The following is an 18,758-nucleotide window of genomic DNA, read 5'->3' as shown; positions in this document are numbered from 1 at the left end:
AGAGAGACCTTCTTTCCATTTCAGCAAGAAATAGAGAGATGCTTTAATGTCATTCCCAGCTAAATGCAGAATAAGAGTGTGTGTGCTCACACGGGTGGGGGATAAACAATTAAAAAGCCACCCCAAACTCTGTTGAAATAAGAGCTGTCTGTGCCTTCACAGGTCTGCAAACTGAAGAGGATGAAAGTGGCTCCCCCCACCCCCCACCTCCGTTTGTCACTTCCCTCACGTGGCTGCCAGCATTATGCAAGTGTACAGGAAGGCAGGATTTTTTTTAATGCATGCATACGGATTAAGGTCAAGCCCCTAGTATCAGCCATGCAGCAGGCTCTCCCTTCCAGCTGCAGCCACAGAGCCTACCCACAGCCGCGAGATGCCTTAATTGAGACGTGCTGTCAAAGTGACAAACACATTTGCATACAGTCTACACTCTATTTATTTTCTCTGGAAAGGTCTACAGTCTGCTGTTGGTTGAACATTCTTAATCAGTTTGCTGTAAGTGAACCGCCAGCTAGCTCACTTGAGCCGGGCTCCTTCTTATGAGGTGACAGATTAGCAGGGAGGAGGGGGTAGAGAAACCACCGACGCCCTTTTTTTTTTTTAATTCTATCCAGCTTTGCCCTTTGGTGGGCTGTCCTTCAGCCCTTCCTTCCCTAAGACCTTCTCTGACGAGCCATTGATTGCAAGAGTACAGTCCCTGGCCAGTCTGGATTTTAAGAGTTGTAACAGTTTACAAATGTTTGCTTCATTCTTCTGTGTTCCCCTTGCTTGGCATTGTTCTCTAAACCATTTGAACCTGGTGTGCATCCAACCTGTAGCTTCATCTTATGGTGTCTCTAAAGTCACAGACTTAGCATGTTAGTTCAGTTTTTTCTAATCTATAATAGTGCTTAAATGTTCACTTATGATTTACCAGTGCTATGGGGTGGAGGAACAGGCCTCACAATATCTTATATGAAGGCAGGGACCACTGACCTTGTTTTATGGATCAAGACCTGAAGGGACCTACTCAGACAAGTATGGACACTCCAAGCAGTCTGACTCAAACCCCAATGCAATGGTGCCTGCTAACCCCCAAACATTCTGACTCTGGTCTTACATTCCTGTGGATTTTTCAAGTCCACTTGCTTAGCTAGAGTTGGGTTTAGTAATCTATGTCTGTAATCTCAGGCCTTGGGAAGCTAAGGCAGAAACAACACAGGTTTGAGGCCAGTCTGGGATACGCATAACATTGTGGCTCAAAAGCAAGTAATAAGATGAAACAGAATAAAACAAACAAAAAGTTTACTTCTCTAGCCTGTGAAAACCAGGATTGTTGTGACAGTGATATTAACCCTTCTACATCACAGCCCTAGTGCTGGTGCCGAGGCAGGACAGCCCTGATGGACACATCCTGCAAGGTGACAGCAAAAGGCCCTCTGCAGAGTCCGCAGCAGGATGGGAGTAGCTGACTGAGAGGATCTCAGTGCCAATAGAAGCCACTGTCAGGGAGAAAAAATAGTGTCTTACCCACTGTGGGACTGGACCTCTGTTTGCATACACGCTATTTCATCCACACTGTCAGATAAGTAAGCACCCTGGCTCCACCTTGTAGGAAATAATGATGCAGGCCTACAAATGAAGAAGAGGGAGAGGGAGGGGGGAGAAGGAAAGGGGGCAGAGAGAAAGAGAGAGTCAGACGATAACTTGAAGAAATTAGTTCTCTCCACCATGTGAACCTGTAGATCAAATAAGTTGTCAGGACGGGCAGCAAGAGCCTCTCTACCCTCGGAACCATCTTGCCAGCCCCTAAAATGCAAACCTTTTAATAAGGGCTAAAGCTAGGCAGAATGGTACACCCCTGTAATCCTAGCACTTTGAGGGGAGATGGAGGCAGAGTTCAAGTCCCGCCTGGGCTACATAGGATGCTGACTCAAAAGAAATAACAAGTAAAAGAAGAATATTTCATAAGTCCTAAAGTCAAATGGTTGCTAAGTCATTGCTTCAGAATGTAAAGACTGAGTTACAGTAAACAGTGGCACAGCTGCTCCTACTAAGGGGAATCTATGGAAGGGAGGATGGGGCATGTCCAGTCCCTTCCCAAACTCCCAGGTAGAGGTAAAAAGACAGAAAAGACAGGCTAGAGATTCAAATCCCATGTTTCACTCTTCTGAGACGGGGAGTGGGACTTCCTTCCTGTCCCTGGCTTTAGAAGCAGTGAAGAAGCAGGGTCCTCCCCAGCAGAGTGGGAACACCCACAGGGACAGCATCATGCTCTGACCTTCCTCCCTCGGCAGAGGTCAGCAGAGGTGGCACCTTCTATAGAAGCTGTTCTCTGCATCTAGTCAAGTGGCCAAGCTGCCAGGTACTTTAACTGTCTGTGCTCACTGAAATGTGTCATGACCATGAGCTGGTAAGGAAGCCAGTGTGGCTGTGCTGGCCTGGTTCACTCTTGTCTACTCTTGAATCAGCACAACTCCTTTGCTTCTCTTGGCTGAGTGCAACCCTCCCCCCTGCTAGGGAACTGGACAAATGCTGGAGTCCAGGGATGCTCACTGCCAGCCCTGAGTGCAGGCTGCCAAGGCTTACTGAGAGCGAAGTGGGAGGACCAGTCCTCAGACCTTCCAGACTTGCTTTGTTCCCCCAAGTCAGTGATTTGCAAAATAAGTAATTGCCTGTTTTCCAATGTACAGATTCCAAAACATACACTTTGAAATGTACCTCTCCTTCCGTTTGAACAAGGGAATGTGAACTTTTTTAATATAAAGTTTCAAAAGCTATTTAAAGGTTAAAGTGATGGCTTGAGGGTTTAAAGCACTGGCTGCTCTTCCAAAGGACCTGAGTTTAATTCCCAGCACCCTCATAGAGGCTCACAACCATCTGCGCCTCCAGTTCCAGAGGATCTAACATCTATTTCTGGCCTCCATGGGCACCACACATACACACGGGGCAAAGACATGCATATATGAAAACAAAATGCCCATACATATAAAATAATTTAAAAGTTTGTTTTGTTTTGTTGAAGCAAGGTCCTGGCTCTCCTGGAGTTTGCTTGCTGTATGGACCAGGCTGGCCTTGAACTTGCTAAGATCTTCCTCCTCCTGCCTAGGATTAAGGCATAGACCACCATGCCTGACCCTTAATTTACAATTTTTAAAAGCTGTTTAAACCGTAATCCTAATCAAGTACCATGGTGGCCGTATGGTGAGTTGTGGCAGAGGTTTGAGCACCATCTTAAGACCAGCTCTGAAAATACAGCCATAAGCATGAGCCTGTCCTTTTCTGCCAGTTCTTGCTGAGCTGAAAATGCTACAGAGCCAACAAATGCCCTCCAGACCCTTGGCTACGAGTGTCCTGAGAAGTTCCTTTTGCCCATTGAGCTTGGAAGTAAGTGCCATTCCTCACTCACACCTCCAGAGGTGTTTTGTGTTCTCATGACACCTCAAACACACACCCCACCCCAACTCAAACATACAGTCCCTGCCAGACTTCTTCCAAATCCTCATCACCCACCTCAGAACCTGCCCCATACCAACCTTGAACACTGCTCAGTCCCCCCCTCCATTGCCCCCCCAGGCTTGATGGCAGACCAGATGACCACTCACGTGCACCCTGCCTGCTTATCAACACTCCCACCACAGTGCCCCATGGCCTTGCAGACAACCATCTCACTACCACGTTCCTAGTCTCCCCTAGTGATTCCATCCTCCCCCTTGACCTAACCCACAAGGTCCTTTACCTGTTCTAAACTCAGAACATGTCCCTTTGTAAGCCTCCTGACGACTGTAGGAAGCCAGAAGAGGAACCTCTAGGTCCTTCTCTGTACCCCACCCAGGACTCTGCACAAACCAATCTCTCACATAGTCTTTTCTTTAGTACCTATCTCCCCCCATGGTAACATAAACTTCTTTGAGGTCCACAGTCTTCAACAGGATCTGGTGTGGAGCTAGCAGTCTGTAAACACACATTGGTTTTATTATTGCCATAGATGTTTAAATTGGACCATAACTAATTAACTGTTGTTTGACTTCTCCCTACATGTACCTCAAGTTATTTGGTTTCATTTTACTTGCTATACTTATAATTCTGTTCATTTGGGGGAAAAAATGAATAATCCATTAGTGCTCAAAAACTACTTTAAAATTCCCTTTCCATAAATAAGGATCCATTTACAAGTTGAAGAGCTTTGAGTGTTAAGAACTTGAATCCTGTCACATTGTACTGTTTGTGTCTTTATGAGGTCCCAGAGTCAATCATAAATGCCCCATGGGAAAGTGAGGACAAGTCAGAGAGGACTGAGATACTCTTCTCCACCCCAAGGTCACTTGGACCTATTCAAGATGGGGAGGGAGCTGTCAGAGGAAGAGGCCCCCATCCCTGAGTTACATAGAATATAAACTGCAGACAACAGGTCTGCAATCCCAGAACTTCAGAGACTGAGACAAAAAGATTACCATAAGTCTGAAGCCAGGCTAGGCCACATAGAGAAAACTCTGTCTAAAAAAAACTACATATTTGGGGGCTGGAGAGTTAGCTCAGTTACTAAATTGTTTGCCATGCAAACAAGGATGATCTGATTTTGATCCCAGTACCCTTGTAAAAGGTTAGTGAGGCAGGTATGTGTCAGGGTCCCCAGGGCCCGGTGGGCCTGTTCAGGCAGATCCTGTAGACTTGCCGGCCAGCCAGTCTAGCCAAACCTTCAAACTCCAGGCTTACTGAGAGACTTTGTCTCAAAACACAAGATAGGGAGTAGTTGAGGAAGACACCAGCCATCGACATCTGGCCTCCACATATACACAGGCAGGTAAGTGTACACACCTACACACATGCATGCACACACACTACACATGTGCTTGCTAATGAGTCAGTCAGTCATAATAACAAGAGAGCTCAGATGACGGAAACTCAGAGGCTGAGGTGGAAAGTCAGTAGATTTCTGTTGCAACATGTAGTGTGGCCTTCTTAAGATGCACTCCTCATGTTATGGGGAGCTAGCAGTACTAGAGAACTCAGCAGTGTGGGCAGAGCTCCTGGTGTAGTGGAAGCAGTCTTCAGAACCCTGCCTCAATAGCACTTGTCAAACTGCACCAGTTCACTTAGCCCAGGTGAGGAATGGATGCAGAAAGTCCGTCTCCACTGCCACCAGCTCCTCTTGGGACCTAAGGGCACCTTCTTACATACTAGGCATCTGGCCATTCCTAAGAGCAGCTGAGGGAGCAGGGTAGCACCGAGTTTCTCACTAGTTGTCAGTGTTGTGCTGAAACCTGGGGTCTCTGTTCTGCTTCAGCTGCCACAGTTGCTGCTGCCACTGCAGTGGACCAAGCCATGTGACCCACCAGCCTGACTTGGCGATGGGTCTCAGGGTTTATCCCTCTTTCTGAGAACAGGACAAGTGTGGAGATAATAAGGACTTGTCCCAGAGTACGCAGCTCAGAAGCACAAGTCAGAGTTCATTTCAGGCTATGTTCTGACCTGAAGCTTGGATCTTCCCCAGCTCTGCTGAGAACATGGTGATTTCTTGATGGGTGCATACTGTTAATCTGGTGCAGAAACTGAGCCAGTGGCCCAGGATCTCAGGATATGGAACCACAATAAAGCTTTGTTTATGGTTACCTTCCAGACCTTAGGCCCTCAACATTTCTGTGTCTCAGTTGGTGCCAACACAAGTATACTGGTACCCTGCACCTGGTGGAGATACCAGAGGCCAAATCCATTGTTAATCTCAAAAGCATTCTGGGTACTCTCCTGGTGTGTGTGAAGGAGATGAATACAGGAGAAGTGTGTGGCATGTGTAGTAGCTGACTGATACTGGCTAGACCAGGTACCAGTCCGGCTCTGAAGACCAGGAAGGGCTTCTATTAAAAATTTATATTGATTAGGGTATGTGGACTCTCAAGAGATATTTCTAAATTCCAGATTCCAAAAAAGAAATTATTGGTTCATATTGGCTATGATTATGGTCTAATTCTGGTACCAGATCAAATTAGCCACTTTTGCCCTACTTTTTCAAATGCCGATCTTAACACTCTCCTATACCGTGGCGAGTCACATGCCTTACCACGGCAGAACACATCCTGCTAGCTGTAAGATGAGCATGAAAAGAGTAACTCCTCACAAGGTGTGGCCATGACTGACTGACCCAGCTTATCTCCCAGCCAGTCCCATGACTAAGGGATCTTCTGCATGCAGTGAACAAATCCCATGAATACACACACCTCAGAGATGAAGGAGTAATTCACTGAAAAGAGCTGGAAGGTGATTCTCAAAGGGAGGAGGACTAGATCAAACTGTGCAGGAGACCCAGCAGGAAATTGTCCTTACCTCTTGTCCTGTTCCAGAGAAAAAGTTCTTACCCAGAGCTGAGGGTAACCTATGATCACAAGAACATGTAGAGTCAAAGGTAGACATCAGGCAGAACACCAGATTAAAAAAAAAAAAAAAAAAAAAAAAAAAAGATCCAGAGCCATGGTGGTGCATGCCTTTAATCCCAGCACTCAGAAGGCAGAGACAGGTGGATCTCTAAGTTCAAGGCCATGTTACAGAACTAGTTCCAGGATATCCCAGGGCTACCCAGAGAAACCCTGTCTCAAAAAAAAAAAAAATGTGGGGGAGGACAGAGGGAAGAGGACAGGCATGCAGGCCTTTTAGTGTGTGCAGCCAGGGAGATTAGAACTGAGGGTCCCAGGTGCAAGGACTGAGCATGCTTCTTGAGATGAAAAGTGGCAGGGTCAGCAGCAGTCATAGCCAGGACTGTGCCACTCTGTAAAAGCAGGCACTGCTGTCACTGGACCCCTTATGTCACAGAACCCCCAGTCCCGTAGCTCCCGATTCAGAGTCAGCAAGCTAAGGCATCCCCAAGGCCTTGTCTGATATTTGCATTCAAACCCCAACTGTTTCATTCTCGGGCTTGTTCTCCTATCCAACCACAGGGACTTGTTGCTTCCTCAGTGTCAACTTGAACATGTCACTACAACCTGGCTGCAGTGTTCAGTAACTAGGCCACAGTCTTTAACCTAACACCAATGGGAGCAGCGTCTTCCAGTTACCCTAGTTACACGGGCAAGGCTCCAAGCTGGAGACACTGCACGTGGCTGCTATTTAGACCTTTCTAGGGTGAGCAGTACACTTCCTAGTCCTGGACTACCCTGGGGAGTCAGCACTTGCTTTGTCCAGTGTTTAATTGGAGAATGCTTGCCTTTTAAATGGTTGTATTAGCCCAAGGTATGACCTCAAGAAAGGTCCAACTAAAACTACAAGGAATAGAATCTGAGCGGCCTGACCAACTGAAACTCTTGTTCTAAGCAGGAAGATAGTCTGAGGGGGTTCTGTGCCTGAGAACTGTATCTTGTCCTCCCTTCCCTCAATGGCGCCCTTCCTCTAACACCCTAACACCAGCTGGTGGAAACCCCAGGGCTGATGTGCCTGCAGTTTCTGGTACCACTTTTATTATGTCATCTCCGAATGTCACTTTCTTCTCATTTTTTTTCTTTTTGGTTTTTCAAGACAGGGTTTCTTTTTCCAGCTCTGGCTGTTCTAGAATTCCCTCTGTAGACCAGGCTGACCTCAAACTCAGGGATCAGCTGCCTCTACCTCCCAAGTTCTAGGATTAAAGGTGTATGCCACCACTGCCTGGCTCTCATTGTCCTTGGCTAGGCAAAGTTCTGCTCAGTGACCATTATGTGTGCCAGGAGCTACTTGTCACATATCTTGCATCCAGTTGTGATCTGGGCACTGCTGATAGACCAGGGGAATTATTAACCTACCCATGGCCTTGAGAAGGGAGACATGACTAGCCAAAAGATGTAGTATAAGAAGGGATCAGATGCGCTGAGGAGGTTCTCATAGTAACGTGGACCTGCTATGCTGGAACGGACCCCTCTCCAAGCCTCATGTTACTTAATTTTTCAACAGCTGTACACAGTAGATGTAAGTGGTTTTCCTAGAGAGGTCAAGCAACCTGATCAATGCAAGAATTCAAGCTAGACATACCCATCCAATGCCAGAGCCTGGGCTCTCCTCCCCTTCCATCAAGCCCTCTTCATCAACTCTGCCTGCTTCCCCAGGCATCTGGTTGACTCTCTAGGTCAAGGCCACGTGACTGCCTTTCTCCCTTTCCTGTCTAAGACTCATGCCTTCTGCCTGTACTTAGAACTTTACTTTGTCCCAACACCAGTTGCTTTAACACAGTTATTTTCTGAGTGCTCAGCAGAGATATGGGTGTTCTCACCTTCTCTTCCCCACCTGGATGAGCTGGGGGTAGCAGCAGTTGTCTGTGTCCAAGGCTGCATGCCAACCTTCTGCACATCACTCCCATCTTAGAAGCAGAAAATCTGAGGCCTTGGTCTTTCTGCCAACGCAACACTAATCCTTTCAGGACTTTATGAACTGCCCCCTTCACTCATCTGACATGGTTTAGGTATGGCAGGTACAGAGGCCCCCGGGTCACAGAAAATGAGATGTTTTCTATCTTCATGGCTCAGTGGCTAGGAGAAGCAATCCCCAAATGCTACAAAGAAGAAATGTTAATGGACACAAGTACACTGGGCACAAGTGCTGGGAGTAGAGAACAGAGCAGGCATCTTAGAGCAGGGAACATTCCAACTGGATCTAGAGAGGCTCCCCATAATACTCTCCATGTATTGAATAGAGCCAGAGTGGGTGAGCATCCCAGACAAGAGAATGAACTTCAGGGAAATAGGGACCAATATTGGACCAGAGGCCAGCAGGTAAGAGCTAGGTGGTAGCCAAGCCTTGGGGAGCTTAAATTATACTCCATAAGTGACTTGGATCCAGAAACAGGTTGTGTTCAAGGGACTGACAACTGGGTCCTGAATTACTAGGGCAGATTAGGTAAGTTAGAAAGACCACTAATGGCATCACTAATATTTCAGGGAGCTTTGGGAGTGCAGCCACAGGTGCTAATTCCATGAGTGGAGACCACAGGCAGAGCAGAGCAGAACAGAGCTCCCAGTCAGCTAAGCTTCCTCCACAGGAGCTATTGAGGCAGAGCGACACAAAGCTAGACACTGGCTATGTCTCCTCGTAGTACTCAGCTGAGGTTTGCAGCACAGCCTGGCAGAGAAAGACTGCACACACGGCCCAGGCCAGCTGACAGCTCCAGTGCTTCCTTCAGTGAAATGGGTGCAGCCCTCCTGACCTTACAGCCCTGTTTGTTCTCCCAGTCATGTGCCTTCTTATTCAACTCCTCGAGGCTTCCTCCTTCCATCCCAGGCTGTTGTGATCTTTCTCCCCAGATCTTCGCCATCCCAGGATGTTATGCTAAACCAACTTATAGACATGGCTTTAAAAATGTAAGCCTGTGCCGTGGTGGGTAGAGAACATGGGTCATTTCAAGCCAGCCACTGGCCATTTTTGCAAACCCATAGGAATCATGCAGGGCAGCTTGTTCAGCTTTTTACACCAAGGATCCCATAAATAAATCTTGGTGCATATAGGCTGGAATATGGATATAGAGGCACTGTATAAATAATGCATATTTACAAAATAAATGCATCAATATATTAGTGTGCAGCTATAACCAAATCACCTAGTTTAATAGTTGTAGGGGCTGCAAGGAGCCGCCAGGTGACTTCCATCCATCAGCACGCATCAGCATTAGAAATGACCACCAGAAGGGAGGGAGAGTCCTCCTGCCTGGTGACCTTGAGGCCTCTGGTTTGAGGCAACTGGTGAGATCGCAGGTGGATACCCTGACACACAGCCTTTCTGCCAAGGTGTGACACCTACTGTGGCCGTGTGTTCCTGCAGATGTCTTGAGGCCTGCTGCCGAGCAGAAGGCTGATTAGCACCAAGTTGCAGGATGTAATGGGTTGCACCTCCAGGAAGATGGCTGGCTGGGCCAAAAGGATTTTCTAATTATGCAGATTCACTTTGGCTTGCTAGTGAGTAGACTTCCTAAGTGACTCTTCTGGGAACCCTATAACTTTCAGCCCCCCACCATGAAAATAGGGCTGGGTTTTCACAGAGTCGGTGTCCATCTCCTCCACCTCTCTCTGAGCTCTGAATCCCACTGGGCATCTGGCTCCAACATCTGGAGCTCAGGAGAAGTGGCTGACAGAATGGCTGGAGTGAACAGCCCTCCCCTTGGTTGTAATGGCACAATGCTGGATTTCAGTATTTTAAATGAAAAATATATGCAGTTAGCTGTGCGCTGACAGTGTCCTTGAGGATTTGACAGTGAGATTTTCCAGCAGTTGGTCTTCGTTAGGATCCTGGCAGTGTTTAATAAGGCAGTGGAACTGCTGGCACCTTGGGCTCCTGTTTGTTCTCCGAGGGCTCGGGGCTGCTGCGGTAAGCACACCGACCAGAGCTGATCATTACAAGGGCGTACGCCACCATGAATAAAAATGTCACACGTTTTCCCATCTCACAGCGGTACAAAATGTCAGTCCTGTCAAACACACATTGCAGGGAGCTGTGTGCAGTCCGTACAAATTGGAAAGCTGCATATTCCCCCAGCCTTCTGATATTCTTCATTTGAAGCTGAAGAAAAACAGTTGTTAACCTATTAGCTGGGATTTTAAACTCTGCTGAGGCTCTGGATGGTAGACTCTGACACAGATAGGAATGTATTCCAGCGTCCAGGAATCTTAAACCAAGTTCTCCATCCATCTGTTCCTAGACATGGAAAAAAAAAGATCCACTCCCCTGTCTAGCAAACCCAACTGTCTTTCTTTAACAGACACACTGGGGAAATTTTGGGATATTTCATATCTAAGCTTCCTAATGCTTCCATACCTGCATTCCACTAAAAGAAAAGAGGGAAAGAGAAAGGCTCTTGCTTTGGGAAATAGCCCTAGAGCTCAGCCTGGTAAGTTAAGATACCTCTAGGTTAAGGTTGTTTCTGGCTTGACAGTGATGGCACAGGCCTTTAATCCCAACACCCAAGAGGCAGAGGCAGAGGCAGCTAGATCTCTGTGAGTCTGAGGCCAGCCTGGTCTACAGAGCTCCAAGTCATCCAGTGATACACACAGAGAAACCCTGTCTCGGGGCGGGGGTGGAGGGTGTCCTGATAAGAAGCAAGCCAAGAATGTTCTAAAGACAAAGTAACCCAAGTGATGAGGATAATCTGTTGATACAGGTGCTTGCTTAAGGCCTGAAACGACCTGCTGCTAGGTACTCATTCATGGGTGGACATTTGTATTGTTGTTACCATAGGCAGGCCTGTACCAGAAACCGGAAGTCACTATGTGAACCCCCAACCTAACCACCACTGAAGACTGCCCCTCTTAGGGAAGAGAGGAAGCAAGATGTCCTGCTCTGAGGAGTGGGAAGAATGGGGAGCATTCAGGGAAAGCAGCTCTGGGGGCAGCAGGATTCCATCAGGTGGTGACTGAGAGCTGGTATAGGCCCAGTGAGTGTTGAGAAGGACACAGGCACATGGGAGATAGAGCAGCTGCTCTGAGGGATGGCGAAAGACGGCCTCTTGTGATGGGCTAAGAGCTGAGGCCTGGGGACAAAGCCTGCATCTTGACAGCTTGCTGAGCATAGGGATTTTTTTTCCCAAAATTTCAAACAAGTTTTATTCCCATATAGTCCAGAGACCTTTCCTTTGCTTAAACTGCACACGGGGAACATGATTCTTTAATGTGAACAGTAACTTATGTCCTGGCTCCACTACTTGGGTGACTTCATGACTGGGTAATAGTGCCTCTAGCCTTAGCCCCTCTTCAGCGTCCCTGGCTGCTGTGAGCATAGGGATTTGACCAGTTCTCTTGGGCTGGGAAGTGAGAGATTATGGAGTTTTCTTATCTGTACCACTGCAAAATTAGGTGGAAGCTTTTGTTTTTATTTCCTATTGCTGTACTGTTTGGAGTGGACACTGTTCCAGAGATGATAAATGGGTCTTGCTTTTGCTGAGCTGGCCCTGGCCCTTAATATACTGAGCAAACTCTCACCAGGCAGGGCACAGACCTAGAGAAATGCAGGCGGCATTTCAGACAGGCCTTCCCATGGGGTTAAGCAGACTTCACAATATAGAGAGCTCCAGGATGTCAGGAAATAGCATCATGGGGATTTAGGGGAGCAGTGCCCTGGGCTCACGGAGCATATGTCACCATCTGCCTTCCACTGCTGAGTGTATTGTGTATCTTGGAAAGTGTGTGCATTTGTGGGCATACCTGGGCTTGAATTGTGTCTGTGCCACCTGTTAGCTGTAAGGCTTGGACTAGTGAGTCACTGAGCCACCTTGCCTCACTGTTTCTGCCTTTTAAAGCAATGTTGCCTTCTCTGTAGCATTCTTGAGACCAGTTATTTGTTAAGCTCCTAGCATAGACCTGGTACACAACATGTACCAAGAGCCAGCATCCCCTCTTGGTGTCGAAGAACATGTGGAGGTCTTTCCTCTCACCTCACCACCAGTGAGACTCCTGGACAATGTCACCCAGGCACCCTTGATGGCATCCCAGATGGCCATCAAGTGGAGGGAGCAGAAAGGCACCTGCCTCCTGCTTCTGTTTGGGTGAAGAATAGTATAGTCAGCAGAGCCCCCTGCCCCTGCCCAGCCACCAGCCGCATCTGGTACCCGACCTCCAACAGCCAATGAGATGCCACCTATTCAGGCCCTGCACCTGCAGCAACTGAAAACAAAGGGCTCCCCTCCCCCCTGCCCACGTCTGGGCCTCCTCCCTCCCCTGCCACCGTCCCCCAAGCTGGCTGGGTCACCCAGCACCATGCAGCCTTCCCTTCCAGCTGCCTGGCCGCTTTTGTTCAGCATGTGAACTTCCCCGTCAGTGGGGCTCCTTGCACGGGAAGTAATCAGGAATCTTGACAAGGCTTCAAACCACAAATGCCACTACAAATTAACCAGCACCACTTACAAAATACTACTCCTGTCAACATTGGAGAAAGTGTGGGGCTATTCAGAGCAGCCTAAGAGGCTTTCAGCACAGCACAGCACAGCATGCACGCACGCACGCACGCACGCACGTGTGGAAGGCAGGGTATGGCAGAGAGCCCTGGATCTTGAGCCCAGCCCCTCTTGAGAGCACTTGCCCAGACCCTCTGCCAGTGCTACACCTATCCTTCAGGACCACCTTCATTCCCAGATGCCCTCTCAGCATTTGAACAGGTGGCACCTCAGGACAGCAACGGTGACATGTGAAAACCACCCTGTAGGCAACAAACAGGCAGAGTCTGAAGTGCATCCCAGGTGTCTCTCTTCCAGTATGCTATAAGGGAAGATGAGAGATTTCTGTTTCCCTGTCTATATGGTAGGAACCTGGCAGAGCCTTCATCCCAGGCTGCTCAGCACCACTGGCATGTTCTGGGTACCCCTAGCCCTTCAAGGGAGCTCCTAACCCCCTACTTCTCCTCTGCCCCTTCCTACGATGTTGGCGCTCAACAGGCAGATGGCCACTCTATCCTCAGCCATGAAGTCAGGGTCCTTCCTGTTCAGCATTTTTGTAAGACTATCTACCAGACAAGAGCTTGTTACCTCTGCAAATGCTTTGGGTCCAAGGATCCCCCACTCCTTTCTCATGTCCTGCTGAGCCACTCAGGTCCAGAACACATCACCAGGGCCTGGTATGCTCCAGCTGGCCTGGCTGAAACTCTGAAGCAGAGACATGCATTTGATCCTCCCCAGCAAGCAGGATCAGCTCAGTCGTGGCTGGGTAAAGAGAACTGGAAATAATGACAGGAGTTGGGGACAGAAGAGAGCCGTGCCTCTGAGAGCTGGTTGGGCATTTCAAAGGAAACACTCCACAAAAATATCACTTCAATACACTCCCCTTTGGAGGCATATCAAAAGAAGCCCTCTTTTATTTCCATACCTTGCATAATAGCAGATTTCCAGTCCCAAAGAGTAGCAGAGCCTTGCTCCTGGCCCAGAGACCCTTTGTAAAGCCATAGAAAGCTTTGTCTTCCCCTCCCAACAGGGTCTGCTTCACACACAGGTCAGAGTATTGATGTGAATACTAGCCAGGAAAATTAACCAGGTGAACTCTTCCCTCGTTAAATAGCAACAGAGTGTCATTTTGAATTCTTTCACGCCTGTTCTGTTCCCAGCACATTCCCAGGACAATCTGAGAAACCCGGGACCCATCCAGCTTCCCCTCAGCCTCTTCCATGGCGCCTGATGAAGTCTGTAGGGAAGAAACGATGCAGATCACAAATAGCACAGAAATGATTGAGGTCAACCTTTAGGGCCATCCTTGGAGACCAGTTCTCACCGGCAACTGCCCCGTTGGTCATGCCCACCTTTTGTGCCAGAGGTTCCTCTCCAAATGTCCTTCCAGGGAAAGTTGTCTCTTCTCCCTCTCCCCTTGCATACCCCAAGCTTGGCACGCACAGCCCTTGGGTTTGATCAAGCACTTGTCTTCTTGAACCTCAGTGACCACCCCACTTCTTAAGTAACATTTCATATCCTTTTGCATCCCTTTTTTTCTCCACAGTGAAGTGTGACTTTTACCTCATAAGGACATTAAAGGGTTAGTCCTAGATCGTCATCCATTAAGGATGGAGGGATTTCATGTCCATTCCTAAACAGCTGCCCATCCCAATGTAGACATCATAGAACTCCCCTCCAAAAAATGATTGTCTTAAGATGGTACCCCTCTTCTGCAGGCCTATCTTCTGCTTCTCTTGGTGTCCCTATGCAGACCTCCCCTCCCCTCAGCTATGCAACCCAAAGTAGCAGCCCCCACTCACTGTAGAGGACTCTCTGAGGTAGCAAATGTGCCAGATGGACAGGCAATGCCCCTGACACACACAAACTGCTCCCCAGACATCTGAGATGCCCCCTCCTTTCTCATGTACACTCAGCTGTCTGCCCCCTGCCCAGTCAACGCCTAGTAGATGAACATTTTCCATCCCATAGCCATACGCAGGATACCCACTCATCTGTGCAGGGTGCCCGCTCATCCGTGCTGCCCAGGTAATTAAGTTGATATTCCAACACCACTTCCCCCCTGACCTTTTAGAAACAATGTGTTTTGCTGCATCAACAAATTAACTGCAAATCAGATGCTGTCCTTGTAAATGTGGATTTCATATCCAATGAGCATATTTCCCTGGCCCACACAACTGACAGAGAAATACCCAGGGCTAGGCCAAGACTGACATAGGCCACAGAGACCTGCTCTTCTCTGGGACCTCTGTGCCAATCACACTTTCAGACCTCCCTACTCTTGTGTTCACATCTTCCAGAGGTCCAGGACTGGAAGTTGGGCAGACCTCCAAGCCTAAAGAGGAGCATTTGGCTTCCTGTCCATTTTATGCTCCAAGAACAGTGAAGTTCCTTGTGTTCTGACTACATCCCTCCCACTAGATTGGAAGAAAAGCCACCCTTCTTAGCCTAACTTTCAAGGCTCTCTTGTATTTGACTCCCACCAGTCCCTCCAAGTCTAAGCCTGCCACATCTGCATATCTAGCCTCACTCTTGGAGCACTGTGGCTCCCCTGTACCGTGCACCCAAAGTCTCTACCAGCCACATCTCGTAAAAAGAATGGTTCCTCTGCACCTTTGCTGAACATGGCATCCCTGTGTTCCCACTGCCTTGTGACTGACCCCTGTACTCTAGGCCCATCCTCCCATGGATCCTACAACTAGTACAATCTGGTGACTGATTGGAAATGAAGGGAAAGACAGTGGTCACCTGTTGTCAATGTTTTCTCTTAAGGCACACGTCCCTAACATGGATGGGGCCAGGGAGCTCCATATAACTTGGGAAACTCAATTGAACAAGAATAGAACAGTCATTGGACTAATAATGCCTGCCTTGATTCTTCTGCTGTGTGACCTCACACCAGTAATGTAACCTCTCTGGGCCTCTATTTCCTGTCTCTAAACTAGAAATAAACCTCTAACTTGCTTCACCAGGAACTAGGGGGCTCAAAAGGTAGAACCAAGATAGAAATTCTTTGATTATATCTAAAGTCCAGTGTCCTTCAACAGAGCCTGCCTAGCTGACAGCACATAACTTGAAAAACCAAGATCCTTGTGCCCCCAGGATTTTTCCAGAAAGACCTGAGAATATGACAGGGATGTACAATTGGGCAGCCCTGTCTCATCCTCCAACCTGAGCCTCCATGGCTCTAATTGTGCTCTTGGAGTGCACACAACAGTGGCCTAACAAAGGAGTTGTTTGCAGCTCCAGAGTGGTCAACTGAGACCTAACACACACCCATGCACAGAGCCCAGTTATGATTGCCTAGCAGAGCTGTGAAGTCCTCATGATGCAAAGACTTTTTCCTTGATGGAAGTCAGACCTCACTGGAGTATCCACTGCTGGAGGGAATGTCTTGTCCTTGCATGAGCCTTAGCCATGGAAGCTGTTTCATCAGCACCCAGTGGAAGAGCCTTTCCAGTGTACGGTCTTTGGCAGGTATGCTGTGCTGACTGACCTTCAGGACCTCCAGCCCCCACCCTTCTTGCAATAGCCCAGCTCAGGAAGTACCAAGTGCACAGTTAACAAAACTCTTAGCCAGTAATCCCCAAAGTTTGTGTAACTGCATATCTATCATCAGAATGTGAAGATTCACATACAGTGTGATCACTGTGCCCCACCTGGCCCTGTTCACTCTGTGTGCAGCCTTTCCAGCCTCCCATTGCGACCATGAGAATGTGAACTTGAGATTAAGAGGCCTGAGCCCACGCTGCTTCAGGATTGTGTTCCACACCGTGGGAGCACTGAGTGGATCTTCCTCTCACTTTTGTTCCTTATGAGCAGATCCCACTGTGGCTCTGTGAGCTGCTTACAGGGAGCCTCAGCTGGTGGAGCAGGGGTTCCGAGAGCTCCAGTTCCTGATGCTGACTGTCACTAACACTGCCCTGCTCTTTAGGCTCCTAGAGCCCCGACTCTTGCTACTTTTGAGTCATGTTCCCTCCGTCCATGGTTGGCTTCCACTGAGGCTGACTTCTGCACAGCAGTGTGTTTTTCATCTTTTCCTGGTTTTCTTTGTCCTCTCTTCCCACTTGAACTGCAACCATTCATTTGCCCCTTACAGCCTATTCTCAGCTCTTCCCCATTCCCATCTTTGTCCTCTGGAGCATCCATCTGGGATCAAGAGATAGCCACCTCCCACTGAGATGACTTAAGACGGCAAGCGGGGTGATCGGACATGCTTTTTTATTTGTATTTCATTAGGCACAGAAGATGGGGTCAAGCAAGGGGAGGCTAGAAGTGGGGGAGACCTGGTATCCACAGCCAGGAATGTGCAAGGTCTCACTAACCCTTTCTACCAGTCCTCGAGGGTAGAGATGTGGATGTCCATGCTGCTTCAATGAGGGCGGGGAAACCGGAAATAGTTATGTCATGGCCCATGGAGAATAAGTGGGCAGCTGGGATTCTAAAGCTCTCTAACCCCAGAGGCTGCCTGCTGCGCCTTCTGCCACCAACAGGCATGGAAATAACACCGGCTAAAGGTGACACGAGGTGAGGACCATGGGAAAAGACAATGGTGGCTATGCAGCAGCAAAACTGCAAATGTGAAAGAAGCAGGAGAAGTGGCAGGGTCAGGACAGGACAACTGGCCAGAGAGAACTCATGCCCCACTTCATCCTCTTCTTAGAAATGACTTAGGAGCTCTGTGCCCTTCTGTCCTACACACTGCTGTAAGCCATAAAGAGGAAAAAACATGGCAGCCATGCCTGCCTGTCTAAGCAACGTTCCTAACTACAGAAGGGACACCAGGCAGCTTGGCCCTCGTCCAGCTAATGACCAAAGATCTGGAAAGCCACAGTTCATCTTCACGCACACTTGCTCCCTGAGTGCTGCACTACCAAGACCCTCAGGCTTCAGGAATGCCTGCCACCTAGGCCTAGCCTTCTAGGGATCGGGTGCAGAGACCATCCCGATGGAGGCCAAGTCAGCGCTGGCTGAGAAGACATGTAATACAAGCCCACACCTCGGAACCACATGGGGAATTCTGAGTAAGGCACGTAAGGAGTAAAAGAAACAAGTGGGCTTGATTTTAATAATATTTCACCCAAAGTTCCCAGAGTATTCCCATCAACATGAAATCAGTATAAAAATTAGTAATGAGATGTTTTACATTCTGTTCTAAGTCTCTGAAATCTAGTGTATATTCTACACTTTTAGCACATCTTGGTGCTGAATGTCCACCTGTGGACATTGGCTCCTGTGCTGGCCATGTCTGGCGTAGTCATTATCAAATGGTGGCATAGCTTTGTGAATCAAGTGACTGATTGGATGAGAGCTAACTAGAGGTCCTCAGTCTTGAACTTAGATCTTTTCTGTCCCTTGCTTTGCCTGCCTTTTCCTACTTGTGTTCAAGACATGTCAGACTGTTGAGAGGACAAAATCTGGCTTTAGAGAGAAAGCTTCATGAGAAAAGCTGAGAAGTTAGGCCACGGTTGATCCACATCATGACTGCCAAAGCCAAACGTGTTCTTCAAATTGTATTTGTTCAGCAGAGCAGACTCCTTCCTCCCCAAGTCCCATTCACCCTCCTGCAGGCACAGCAGTAGATCCCTCCAAGAAATAGACTGCTTAAAATGAGAGCATGAGGCTAGTGGGCCAGATGCTTTCCCATAAGCCAGTCACGTGTCAACAGAGGCTCTGCGCACTTACAGTACTGGAGACAGTATCTGACCTGCACTGGGCTGTGAAGGTCAAGACCACATTTGCCAGGTCAGTCGGAATAGGGAGGTCACTCCTCCTCTAGGGGCAGGTAGGAAGGAGGCATCAGAGCCCAGTGCCACTTGAAGGTCTTGTTGAACTCTGGGAAATATTTACATTAGTGCTGCTAGCGGAATCTAGGCATGCCAACTGAGGTCAGGAACTGATGGTTTTGAAA

The 18,758-nt window shown here is 48.3% G+C and overlaps 1 protein-coding gene across 9 annotated transcripts in view; it reads left to right on the top strand.

Moving 5' to 3' along the window:
* The window catches only part of Dennd1a (DENN domain containing 1A), a 480,683-nt gene that overhangs the window by 438,513 nt on the left and 23,412 nt on the right, over positions 1 to 18,758 (top strand). The gene's annotated exons all lie outside the window — the stretch shown is intronic.

This window comes from Apodemus sylvaticus, chromosome 5 (genome assembly GCF_947179515.1).
Source record: "Apodemus sylvaticus chromosome 5, mApoSyl1.1, whole genome shotgun sequence".
In the NCBI taxonomy this organism is placed as follows: Eukaryota; Metazoa; Chordata; class Mammalia; order Rodentia; family Muridae; genus Apodemus; species Apodemus sylvaticus.
Note: the sequence above shows the minus strand (reverse complement) of the source record. Positions and strands in the feature narration are given on the sequence as shown.